The sequence below is a fragment of the Diceros bicornis genome, chromosome 25 (genome assembly GCF_020826845.1).
Source record: "Diceros bicornis minor isolate mBicDic1 chromosome 25, mDicBic1.mat.cur, whole genome shotgun sequence".
In the NCBI taxonomy this organism is placed as follows: domain Eukaryota; kingdom Metazoa; phylum Chordata; class Mammalia; order Perissodactyla; family Rhinocerotidae; genus Diceros; species Diceros bicornis.
Window position 1 is genome coordinate 42,635,864 of NC_080764.1, and position 13,425 is coordinate 42,649,288.

Here is a 13,425-nt window from a genome sequence, read left to right on the forward strand (position 1 = left end):
CCAGAAGAGACATCTGAAGAAGTGTATCCTAAAAGGAACCATAATATCTCAGGATTGGGTGAATCTCTAGGTATTATCCATCCCAGACACTCATCAGATGCTTGAATCTCTTCTATAACATTCCTGCCCATTGATTATACAGCCTAACTCAAACCCCTCCTGTCATGGACAACTCATCACCCCCACCATCACGAAGCAGCCCACTCCACACCAAGACTGTTTTGACCAGTAGAAAATTATTCTTGATAATAATAAAAATCAATCTCTCTGTAAATTCTATCCACCAGCTCCTTCCCTCAGAGCCCTACAAAAGGTGTCTACACAAACTAGCATCTAGCCAAAGACGCAGAAAGGACATTTCAACTCCTTGTTGAAAGAACTATTCAACTTTTAGAGCTATTCTGAATTTAGATCTGGCATCTCATAAGGAGATGAAGTTACAGAGTGAAGTACTTTAGGGAGGAGTTGGATATAGATTCCAAGGATTCATGCATCAGCTAGATTTCTGAGATCCCTTCTGAGCTTAATGTTCTAACTCTGATAAAGTAAATTATCTGTTCACAGCATGCTAAGTAAACATATCATAACTTATGTTTAATATTGGCTTGGAAGGATGGACCACTTTATATGAAAGTATTATGTGCCTGCTCTACAAAGCTCAACTCCATATGTTGAAGCCTATTTACATCGTTGACATATTTTGAAGTCAGAAATAATATCAGCAGTCTGGTCCCCTCCAGAGACATAATCTCTTTAAGAGCTGTGTTCCAGCAATAGATGTCCGGAGGGAGGGATAAATTCTCCAGCTTGGCTCCTATTTCAAAGTCATCATTCCTACAGAAAGTGGGGGCAAAGATTTTACCTCAGACTGGGGCAACTTAGGGCCCTAAAGAGTTAATCTAAATCAAAAGTAAACACATTTCAAATTGGCCAAACGTCAACAATTATATAGCAAGTTAGATATTACAACTCTGCACTAACCTATTTCAGCTTTATCTCTAAGTTAACACTTCAGGAGATTTATGGTTCATGCCAAAATAACCCGTTGGTTCTTCCATAAATTTAGCAGAATCAATGGGAATAAAGTGTGAGAATTTATGTATTTATCCAAAGTTTTAAAAGGTTGCCAGACTCAGAAAATAGAATTCTATTTCAAAAGTACTAAAGCAGTGGACTTCAAATAAATGCTTCAACCTGGTCATTTTCAGTGAACTGTGAAATCCCTGCATTCATTTATTTATTTGGCAAACATTTCTAGAGTTTACTATGGGTCAATACAGGGCCAGGCATTGAGAAATTCATTTTCTACCTCTTTGAAGGAAAAAATAGGCTGCACAATAGAATGATAGTGTAAAAAAAATAATAATAAGGAACTGGCGGCCCAATAATTACTGAATATCAACCAGAACTGTAAAAAATCATTTCAGTAACTACATCCTGTGGAAGACAACCCAACTGTGGGAACGGAATATACTACTTTGAGATAACTTTTCTGTTACTGTTCTAACAGATGAAATGTAAGCAAACTTTCTCCAGTGTTCTGCGTTCTGAAAGACGTTGAGATCTCTTTTTTCTAATGTTACATTTCATGTGACTCGCACATGACACCTGCTGTGCTGGTTATTTTAAAATGTAAATAGGTATTTATATACTAGCATCACTCCATTTTATTCTGAACTCATAAAATGCTCAGTTTAGAAAAGTACTTTGCCAGGTGATAAGATAATTTCAGTTTTATATCTGCACATAATTTCCCCCTCTTTAACTATAGTTTTCATAGCTAAAATGGGAATTGGAGAGCAGGCTTGTGGGATCACGAGGTGATGCTGCTCCCAGTTTTGAAACCATGACTGCTGTGGCAGAATCCCTCAACCCTTGTACGACCCTAAGTCTGCAAGTCCTGTCAGGACTGCAGACTGGGCCACAATGCCTTTGGCAAATCAGAATTTCCATGTGGTCCCAACAACCACATAACTGCTCTGTGTGGAGATACTCACAATTTTTAAACTACCAATATCAGAAATATCTGGGATCTGTGTTTTAATTTTTATTTTTATCCACAGAGAAAAGAGAAACAATCAAAGACAATAGAAAGAATTTAAAGTAGGGTTTTGTTTATTCTGACACTTCAAAAGAGAAACCTGGAAAAAACACTTCAAAGGCATCCTTGCCAGGAAATTGACCTCTGTCTAGAAGGTGAGAGAACAGGGACTCTGTGTTGGTCTTTGTTAAAATGTACCATCCTGTTGACTAAATCTCCGTGAGGCTGTAGCCTGAATTATGTCCTCACCGGGCCCCAACACACCCAACCAAAAACGGAATAGGAAGGAACATCAATAATGGCTCTCTGGATTTTGGATTTTCATCTTTTTTTTTTTTTAAGTACCAGAACTCTTTCTCCAAAAGAAATCACACCAGGAAGTCCAAAATGTAAAACAAATAAAATGACAAAAGTAGAGATGCCTTTCAGTTCAAATTGGGCAGGTGAGAGGAAGGGCCTAAGCCGCTGATTTCATGCTTGTTCTTACTCTAATCATGAGTCATCTCTTAAAATAATCATTACCCTGGGGCCGGCCTGGTGGCGTAGTTGTTAGGTTCATGCTCTCCACTTCGGTGGCCCAGAGTTTGCAGGTTCAGATCCTGAGCATGGACTTACGCACAGCCTGTCGAGCCACGCTGTGGCAGGTGCTCCACATATAAAGTAGAGGAAGATGGGGACGGATGCTAGCCCAGGGCCAATTTCTCTCAGCAAAAAAAAGAGGAGGATTGGCAACAGATGCTAGCTCAGGGCTAATCTTCCTCACCAAAAAAAAAATAATAATAATAGTCATCATCTTCACCATTATTTTAGCTTAAATCCTACAGACAGGCAAGAGCGCCCACGTTTTGCTACATGTGATGTCAATCTAATCCCAGTGTCCAGGTGGTATCTAGCTAGTTCTGATTCTGATTTTAGCCCAGAGCCTGACAGATTTGTCCCCGGTGCAGCGAGTAAAAACTGAACAAAATTACAGTTATATTTTTAAAATGAAAACTCCACGAATATATTGTGCTTAAAGTGAGAAAAAGGTGGAAGAAAGGGTTCTTTCCCACTTTAACCCAACATCATGGGCTGATTCTGGAGCCGTTAATTCACAACTTCTAGAATCATAATGCCTTGGTTGGAATCCAACCTCTATACTTGTTCCCTGTATAAAATTGTTAACACTTTCAATACTCTTTTATGGCCATCTATAAAATGTGGATAATAATAGCGCCCTCCTCACAGAGCTATTATGAGTATTAAATCAGTAAACTTCTTAGCACATAGCAAGTGCTCAACAAATATTAGTTACTACTGTTAACGCATTGTGGTGCTACAGTCTGCCCTGTGGGGATGGCACCAGTACAAGTGGTGCCCCAGCAAACTAGTACGGAACTGGCTTTGATGAATAATAGACAACTTTGGCACAAAGACTCCAGCAACCAAAACTCTGGCATCCTTCTGGCTTACCACCCACCATCAGACTCTCTGGTTCCCACAGCAGCAGGACGCTGTGCTTGATGGTGACGGCTTGATGGTGGACTCCACTAGTAGAGTGAAGAACTCCTTCACACAGCTTTGTGTGCTAGGAGCGTCTTTCCTCCAGCAAGGCAAAGTCCCTGAGACAGTCAAGAGTTCAGCATGTTCAGAGAATAGCAAGATGGCCAGTGTGGTTAGAGTGGAGTGAAGAAGGGAAGATGGAAGGAGGTGAAGCAAGAGAGGAAACAGGACCAGATCATGGCAGGTCTTATAGGTTATTCTACAACTTCTGACTTTCATTCTGAATGAGATGGAAAGCCATTGCAGGATTCTGAGAAGTGAAATATCATCAGCTTGGTTGAAGCAAATGTCTCAGCTAAGACTCTAAGCCAAGCGGTCCATCAGTTCTCTGAGACTAAGTATCCATACAAGGCCAAATGAGTTGTTATGCTTTGATCTTGATAGTCAAGCAAACAACATACAGGTCATTTACTGTGACCTCAAAGTAGATTTTGCAGGTATTTTATAGGATCCAAATTTACTGTAGAAATCATTAGAAGTGTCTGGACAATTGTCAAACTTCCTTTAGATGCTGTGTTGCTATAGTATTATTTACTGAGTTATCAAACTGTGAAATACAGATCATGTCTAATAACCACAAAGTCTAGTTCAAATCTGAAGCAATTGGCAGTTGGTGTTTATATTATCCATGGGTCACTGAAAGAGCTAATCCACATTGGAAGAGTCCAAATTTGATGAAACCAGAAACAAGGAAAAGCCTAGAAATGTTAGGAAACATTCCGTGACAACCACTCCCAAACCAGAGATTGTGTATACATACCTCAAATTTACAACAGGCTCAAGCCCTCTGAAAGGCAGGGTGCCTTACTCACAGCAAGTATCTTCTGAATGGGTTTTATTTTAATTTTAATGTAATAAGTCAGCATTTTGTACTCTCTGGATCTAAAGCCAATCCCATCAATCATCTTTGGGGCTAGTTCTGTCATGCCCACCCCAGTGAGCTGAGGTAACATTTTCCAAGAACAGGCAGTTACATGCCCCTTTACTCTCTCTTTTGTAGTAATCTGTTCCAATATCTGGTCATCCCACCCAAGAGATGACCTATAGAGTAAATGCTCAGTCAAGGATTAACATATCTGGAACATTCACAGCACCTCCTGTGTTGAAACATCAAGTGAAATGTCTATAAAAGTTCTTACTTTAATTAGAGCATCGTTATTTTCTGATAGTGGTCCCTAACCAGTAACAATTAAGTCATGAAATTATAGTTTTAAAAACTGAACCTTCAAGGTTATCTGGTCTATTGTCTTCATAGATGAGGAAATTAAACTCCAAAGAGGTTAGAGGATTTCTCCTGGGTCTCAAAGCAAGTTAGTTGCAAAGCCACAACTATAGTTCAGTCCCATGACTCTTAGCCCAGGGTTTCTTCCACTTCATGATGCTTCCTCCCAAACTTTGTGAATCAGTTAAGATTCTATGGTAGCAAGCAATAGAAACTGTCTTAGCAAACATAAACACAAAGGGAATGATTAATTGAAAGGCTATGTGGGAACCACAAATTGGAAGGGAGAGATGAAAATCCAGTCTTGAACCAGACAAAACCGGGTGACTCCAGACGCCCTTTGCAGCAGGAACTGCTGTTAATCTTGCCCAAATTGTACCATTGACATTCAGGAGCTCCAATAATTTCCTCCAACCTTGCATAATTCCGTTCAAGACTTAAAGTTGTATGAGACTCTGATAATATCATGTGCCTACCTCTTGGTGGTTCTTGAGAGACAAGAAAAAGGATCCGATGAAAGGAGCCTCCAGGAATCACTTTACAGTCCATAATGGCAGAGTAAATACCTAGGATTCCCACTATACTGAGACTGCACACAGTGGAGAGAATTAATTTCCCTAAATACAATCAGAGTGCAGGTAAGAAAGGGTATTGGTGCTGAGTGGTCAAAAATTGGTAAATGTGTACTACAAGACGAAATACATACACGAGACCTTTTTGATACAAGATGTGACCTCTAAGAATAGAGATACACTCTAAGCACATTCTTAGAGCACAACTCTAAGAATAGATATCACTCTACCAGATGATCAATAAAGTGATGTTCTGTTTGCTGATTTTTAGAGGTGAGAGCCTCTTCTTCATTCCTGGTATTTCCTTTAATGTTGAGAGAAACACAGCTAATGTTAACACTGCTGGCTCTCCACCCCAATTTTTTCAGATAAGTAAGTATAGTCACTTTCCTATCTGACCAAATTGGGAAGATTAACTGGGCATGCTTATATCATCTCCCTTTTTCCTCTTTGGGGCAAACATGCTCACCAGGATGAGTAGTGGGAGCTGCCAAAAAGCTCATGGCACATCCCATCATCTCCCAGAGGGAGAGCCTGCCCTTCATCCAGCACTGCCTGTGGGGAGAGAAGGTACATCTCTCTCATCTGGGGTTCTATAATCCATATTCTACATCTGCAACCTAGGATTTATCACTAGGAAGAGTGACATTGTAGCTGTTTGCCACTTCTCGGTTTTATTTCTGAATTTGTTCAGAGCTTGGGCATATTCCATCATCCCAGATCTCACCTGTCTCTGCCTCCCACCAGGTTATATTTCCTCCATCTCCACTCCTCCCCAACATTAAGAGGCCTCAGCACTAATGATAAGGACAGCTAAGGTGATATACAATCCACACTGGAATGGGACTGGACTATCTGAGGCTGTTAACTCAGCTCTCAGCCTGGCACTGGTGCCAAATAGCACTCACTCTAGAGGATGGTAAACTGTGGACAAGCTATCTCTAGAGACTGGCTCTGGGCCTGCCTGTGTGAACCCTCCAGATCTGGTCCCTCATCCTAGATCCCACCTATTTCTGTCTCCCACTAGGCTGTGTTCCGTCCATCTTGTGCCTATCTGCCATACTGCAGCTCAGGGAATCCTGGCTATGAGTTAGCTCTTTTCAACTCATCACATCTTGTATCAAAACTGTTATCTCTACATGGGCTCTTCCTCTTCCCAGGATGCCCAGGCTTTGAAACTCAAAGGTGAAGAATCAACTCCTTTTTTTGTCTCTGTATATCTACTCTATCACCCTTCCTTGAGGCAATGGAACATGAAATGCTTAGCTGGCTGAATGGGGTAAAGGCCAAGAGGTAAGAATAAATATGGGAAACAAAAAGCTCATTTGAAAATATTATTCCACTCCACAGGTGACTAAGCAATTACAACATGATGTTACAAACAAAGAGGAGTGAGCACACAGCACCATGTGGATATGAATGAAGGCCAGATAATCCAGTATGAGCCCCAAGAAAGGCTTCTGGGGAATGAGCGCTCCAGGTCCAGGCTTGAAACTGTCAGACTAGAATTTGAGTTCTTACAAAGGTGTGTGTGTTTGTGCCGCAGGGATTTTTAAATTTTGCTTGTTTGTTGACTTTTGATTTTGGAAAATTCGAACATAAATGTAGAAAAAGAATACAATGAACCCCCAAAACCAGGTGTATCACTGAGTTGCATTAATTATCAACTCACGGCCAATCTTATTTCATTTAAACCACACATCTTCCCCTGCCAAAATTATTTTGAAGGAAATTCCAGACATTTAAACAAGTAAGAACTTCTAAAACATAATCTCAATACCATCACTGCACATTAAAATCGCTGATAATTCTTTAATATCATTAAATAACGTGTGAGCATTCAAATTTCCCCAATCGTATCCATTAAAAAAAAAAAATACAATTGGCTAGTTCAAACCAGGTTCCAAACAAGGAGGTTCCCGTATTGTTTTTGTTTGGTATTTATCCTAAGTCTCTTTCCATCTATTTCTTCCCCCTCCTTGTTTTCATTGCAATTCATTCGCCAAAGAAACCAGATTCTTTGCCCTCTAGAGTTCCTCATATTCTGGATTTTGACGGATAAATTCCTGTAGCGTCTTTTTATATATTCTTCTTTCTCCTCTATTCACTACAAACTGAGAGTTAGATCTAAAGCTTATCTGATAAAACTTTGATTTTTTTTTGACAGAAAATGCTTTATAGGTGGTACTGTAAACTTCGGATAGGAGTCACACAATTTTGTATGACCCCTCTGTGATGTCAGCAACCAGTGAAGATGATTGCCTGGATTCCTTATTTCATTAGGGGTATGTATTTGTATTTTAGAAGTTTAAAACAAATCCCACAAAAAGAGTTTATATTCCTCTGTGATGTGAGGAGAGTGGTTTTTGTTATGACCATATGTCCTCTGACACTCTGGGGCTGGAGTCAACAGAGTGAGGAAGAGGAGACACAATAGCTTCACCAGCTGGTCTGAAATCAATCTTTATAATGTTTCAAAGTACACTAATAAATCTCATTTAACAGCAGGATTGTGATACTCAAAGATGGATGCCTGAACTGAAAAGGGAGAGATTTAAATGCAGCTTCCAGAGCAGTTCTACCACGAAACAGAGAATTCTGGAATTCTGATATCATTTCCTTTGTGCTCACTCTTCAATCAGATTCCCTTCGTTTCACTAAATAGGAATAAACAGATTGACAGATTTCCCCCCTCTAGTGGAAATTCTCCTTGTCATAAATAAAAAGTCAGTTGGATTCATTTATAGACAGTCCTGTCAAGAATAAAAGAATCACTAACCGTGAAAGACGGCACGATGAAACAAAAGCAGCATCTCTTTTTCTATCCAGGACATCTGCAAGCAGTCAAGGTGTTGGAATCATTCTTTTCCTTTGTGCATCAACTACTAAGCCACTTGTTAAGTTTTCACTACTGCTCACTTCACAGTGAAGACTGAGAATGTATACCAATTGAAGAATTGCTCCCAAGACTAGCTCTTTTTAAAATAAAGCATTGGTTAGATTCGTTTTTTATCTAACAAGCAGTAATAAAAAGCAAGATTTATATCATATTTGTTTCATAGAGCCCAATCAAATCTTACAAAAAGAAAAGATTTCTTGGTTTCCTATATACCAAATTGAAGGCAAAAAGTCAATGAGATACTAATCATAATTTTTTAATCACCCAAGGAATATTAGGGTGAGTGTTGGGGGAGGGTGGGGTGACAATTGTGAAAACAACAGATCTGCCCGTCATAAATGTGAATGCCATATAAGGCGTCTAAATTCACACTTGGCAAACAACCCATGAACTTACAATGTGTCACACTTCAAAGAAGCCTACATACATTTTCAAGTGCAATCTTTAACACTTTTAATTACCTTTGATGTCAGTTCTGTCGAAAAATTTGTGACTGTTTCTGAATATGCTTAATTATTTAAAAATGCAAGTCATTACAGGTTTTCATTTCATAAATGGGCATAGAAAATAGTGCTATGCATGATCACTATCTACTTGTTTATTTATATCCTTATTCATGATGAATTTAAGACAGCTTTTGAAGATACATGAAATAAGGTGAGAAAAAAGAAACAAAGAGAAAGCAATGAAGACATAAAACAGGGGTGGGAATGAGGCTAGTCCACAAAAGGCATGCCTGTACTTCCAGGGAGGGTGCTGCCCGAGCATGAAGAGACTTTTCTAAGATTCAGGGATGTCTCTGAATAAAGCCAAGTGGGATTGACTTCATGTGGACATGGCTACTCAGGCCTTCATCTGGCATAACTTTCTCCCGGCCTGTCAGCAGTTCGATGACTTCAAAACACTTAGGTTAAAAAAACAAATCAGTCTTTAAATGCAGCACATAATAGAAAGCCATAATTTTACCTATTTCAGATCTTCAACTCCTCCAGATTTCTTTAGAAATATTTCCCCTAATTCTGCAGCTAGTATAACTATCAAAGCTCATAGTATTCCCTTTGAATCTTTCTAAGCCTTTTGAAGAGTTTCTAAAAATTAGAGTATGGATTATCTAAACCATTTTTTCCTAATTTCAGCATGGAAAATTCTCTGCGCCACATTCTGACTCCAGTCAGTTTTGTCATGAGTACTCCCTGAGGCCTTATGTGCCCTTGGCAGCTGAAAAGTCATACATCCACCCATTCGCTTTTTACTTATTCATAAATTCATCAACTTAACAGGTATTTATTGAGTACTTTCTATGTTCCAGAAGTGGCACTAGGCATAGTGAGGAAAGACTGAAAAAGATACATGTTCTGTCTTTAAGGAGCAGGGCAGACATGAGGATTAATCTCGACTCCTTTCCCTCGAATTCACCTCCCCTATGGAGCTCCTCAGCTCCCTAGTCTCCCTGAAGCTTAGTGTTGCCATTTGACATAGTCCAGACCAATGAGGTATAAGAAAAAATATGCTCGGATTTCCAGAAAAGCTTTCTTGATGAAATGACAGACTTAGCTAGAGCAGAGACTTTGACTCTGCAAAGAATGAGCTGCTGAACAAATGCCAGCAGCTGGCTTCTTTCAAATTGACATTTTGTATGTAAGAAAAACAAATCCATTTGCTTAAGCCACCCTGAGTCAAATATTCTATTACCTGCAGCCTAAAGCATTCTTAACTGAATCAATGAACTCATAGTCTATTTGAAAAATTGGCCACAGATAACCATAAAATATCAGACAAAAAGAAGAAAATACTGTTAGACAGGCTCCAACAAAGTACTATTAGTCTTGAGGAATCTAAATCATTTCTATCTGGGAAATAATTGAAGAAAAAGAGATGGATGGGGGAAAAAATGGGAAGTGAGGGAGGGTAAAAAAAAAAAAGAGAGAGAGAGATTTTTGCAGTTGTACGTATTTATCCCAGAAAAACTTCTTTAGAAATAATTTGAGGCAATGCCTCCTTATCAAAGCTCAGACAACAGAACCGTCCTCCTGCAGGAGCAGGTAGCATGGCAGTGGGGGAGGGACATTAGGGAAAGAGAGCAATGAGGAGTAGCCAGTATTTTTGGACAGAGTTGGGGTAGCTGCACTTGGGGAGAAGAGAACTTTTAGGAGGTTTTGATAAATGTTGAATAATGGGATTGTTCCTTTCCTTTCTTTTTTAGACACTTCAATAATGATTTGTATTATTTCTTAGCTCTTTTGGAAGTGGATGTATGTTTTATTGAATGAAATATTGTACAAGGCAGAAACTTTAGACAACTAAAAGGCCAGAATATCCAAGTTTCACATACATTATCATATATAACCACCCCAACAACTCTATGAAAGAGCTATTATCGTTTTTTTTTTTTTTAGCATAGGGAATGGAGCCCCAAAGGACTAAGATATTTGCCTCAGCTCTTACCCTGAGGAAGTTGCATAGTGAGAATTGAATGGACTTTATCCATTTCCAAACTCCTTTCTCTTTCTACTATACTATGTGGACTGGAACAAAAGCAGAGTGGAAAAAATAGGAAATTGGTGGATACAAACAAGGCTGAAAGAAAAAAATTCCTTAGACAGAAATTTCCCTGAAATTCCACAATGTACCAGAAGCCAAAGGAAGGTCTGTTGCTCCGTATAGGGAAGGCAAAAAAAACTCACAGTTTTTTGTTAGGTGAAAGGTAGCTACACTACTATCTGGTTGACCTTGGAGGATGTACTTAACATCTCTGAGTCTCAGTTTTCTCATCTGTGAGATGAGTGACTATGAGGATTCAATGAGATAACGCATATAAAGTACTTAGCTACAGTGCCTGGCACGTCGTAAGTTTCAAAACTGTTAACTATTGCTATCATCATGATTACTCTAATTATTTCTCTTTCCCTCTCCCAATCAATGTTCAACTCTGAGTGAAAATTTGTTGTTGTGTTCCTCTTCTGTTCTTTAAGAAGATTAGTTTCCAAGAGGTCAAAAAAGGAAACAAGAGGTGCCTACAGGCAATGGCAAAAAGTACTATCAGAAGAATAGTCTGCAACGTGAATGATCTTGGACCATCACCAAGATCAGCAGGACTTCACTCCACGGCAGATAAATAACATTCACGCCACTCTTCCTTGGAGCAAGGCTTCCAGAGTGCCAGAACAGCCGGTCTGCAGTGGCTAGAAGGGAAATCGTCCTGCAGGGAGACTAACAGGAAAACCAGAAGGTCACAACGGAAGAGGCCTCCCACTGTCTAAGAAAGATGAAATCGGATCGTTATTCCTCCACTTGATGTTTAAAACACTCTGGGTAAACTCAATTTTTTAAAAAGCATATGGACGTGCCAGGATTTTTTTTTACGTGCTGCTACACCTGAAACATTTTCTTCCTAAAACTTCCTAAACTTGCAACTGTTATAAATATATTCTTTGTTGGAATTCTCAGAATTGATTCTTAAAACTTTAATATAGTTGTAGTTAATGGTTTATAGACCATTGAATAACTGGACCAAAAACGTCCACTAAGCCAAGCACTGGGACCCAGCAGGGTAAACAGTTGAAGGCAGGTGCATAGCGTTGTTTATACCAGGCTGGGAAAAGGGCCCTAATAAGATAGCTTAAGCCTGAGAGGAAATCCTCAGTGAAGTGAAATATGAGACAAAGGAATTTTGCAGCAGGAGGTTCCTGAGAATAAGAACAGGCTGTTTGACTGAGTGCCTCTGAGTTCCAAATAAGGCTCGTGGGGAGCAGACCACCCAGTGATGGGAGAAGTAACAACTGGCCGCTAAAGTTACACAGCCTTTAATCTGTTCCACTTCTGGACCATTGTCTGGTCTTCCAATTTTCGTTCTCTCCCTTGTTTTCAGTCTTGAGTCTGGGACCTGAAACTCCACACAGTGTGAACAGAGCAATTTATAAATGTAGAAGTACTTTAGACTTCAGATATACAATTTCAGAGCTGGGCAGGGTTTGGGGAGGGTTGATCTGGCCCAGACTAGATCAACAGTCTCCTCACTTGGATGCCACCAACACAGTAAGGCAAAAACCAGGAGTGCCACCCTCAGGCTGTGGGACAGATGGAAAACTGGGAAAACTGGCTGGAAAGGAAAGTAAGAGAAGGGGAGAGCAGAGAAAGAACAATAGAATAGAAACACAGTGGGGAGTGGCAGCTACAACTGCTGTATGACTTTCTCATAGCATCTATGACTCAATGTCTGGTCCACCCCTGGGCTAGACTTTACCTAAGCCGTTCCATATGTGACCGGATATTAGAGCTATAAAGGAAGGTGGTGGTTGGAGGGAGCTTCAGTCTGCCCTTTGTGAGTCCCACATCTCCAATCAGTGCTTTGGTAATAAACAGGGAATCAAATCCTCCCAGTTTCTCAGCTTGGGCAAGCGGGATATGTGCTCTTCCCATATACCACCACTATCTCTCTAAATAACACATGACAATTGTTATTTACTTAATATTTTACAGTTTGCAAAGCAATAAAGCTTCATGGTTAAGGCTCTGGAATCAGACAGCCTTAGATCAAATCTTACCTCTTGCTGGTGTGGGACACGGGGCAAGGTGGTTCATTCTTTCAGCAAATATTTATTGAGCCATAATGTGCCAACTGGAGAGAGAGCAATGAACAAAACAAAGTCCCTCCTTATCTCATGGAATTTATATGCTCCTGGGGGAGACAGATAATGGACAAATAAGTAAATATATGAATTTAGACCAGGATAGGTGCCAAAGAGAAAAATATAAAGCAGAGAAGGGAGATAAGTGTTGGGGTGTGGGGCTGTCATTTTAGATAAGGTGACTAGGGAAGGCTTACTAAGAAGGTGATTTTTGAGAAAAGAATGCATGGGAAGCAGCCAGGAGATAACTGAGGGAAGAGAAAGCAGACAGTACGATGGCCCTAACGTGAAGGGAAAAGAGGGTGCGAGGAGGCCAGAGTGACCGACTGGAGCGAGCAGGAGACCGAGTGGAATACAGTGAAGCCAGAGAGGCCTCCAGTCATGAGGACGTGGTAGAACACAGGGTGGATTTTGGCTTTGACTCTGGGTGAGATGGGAAGCCGCTAGATGGTTTTGAGCAGAGGGGTGACAAGACATGACTCAAGTTTCAACAGGATCCTTCTGCCTGTTGTGTCTTAGAA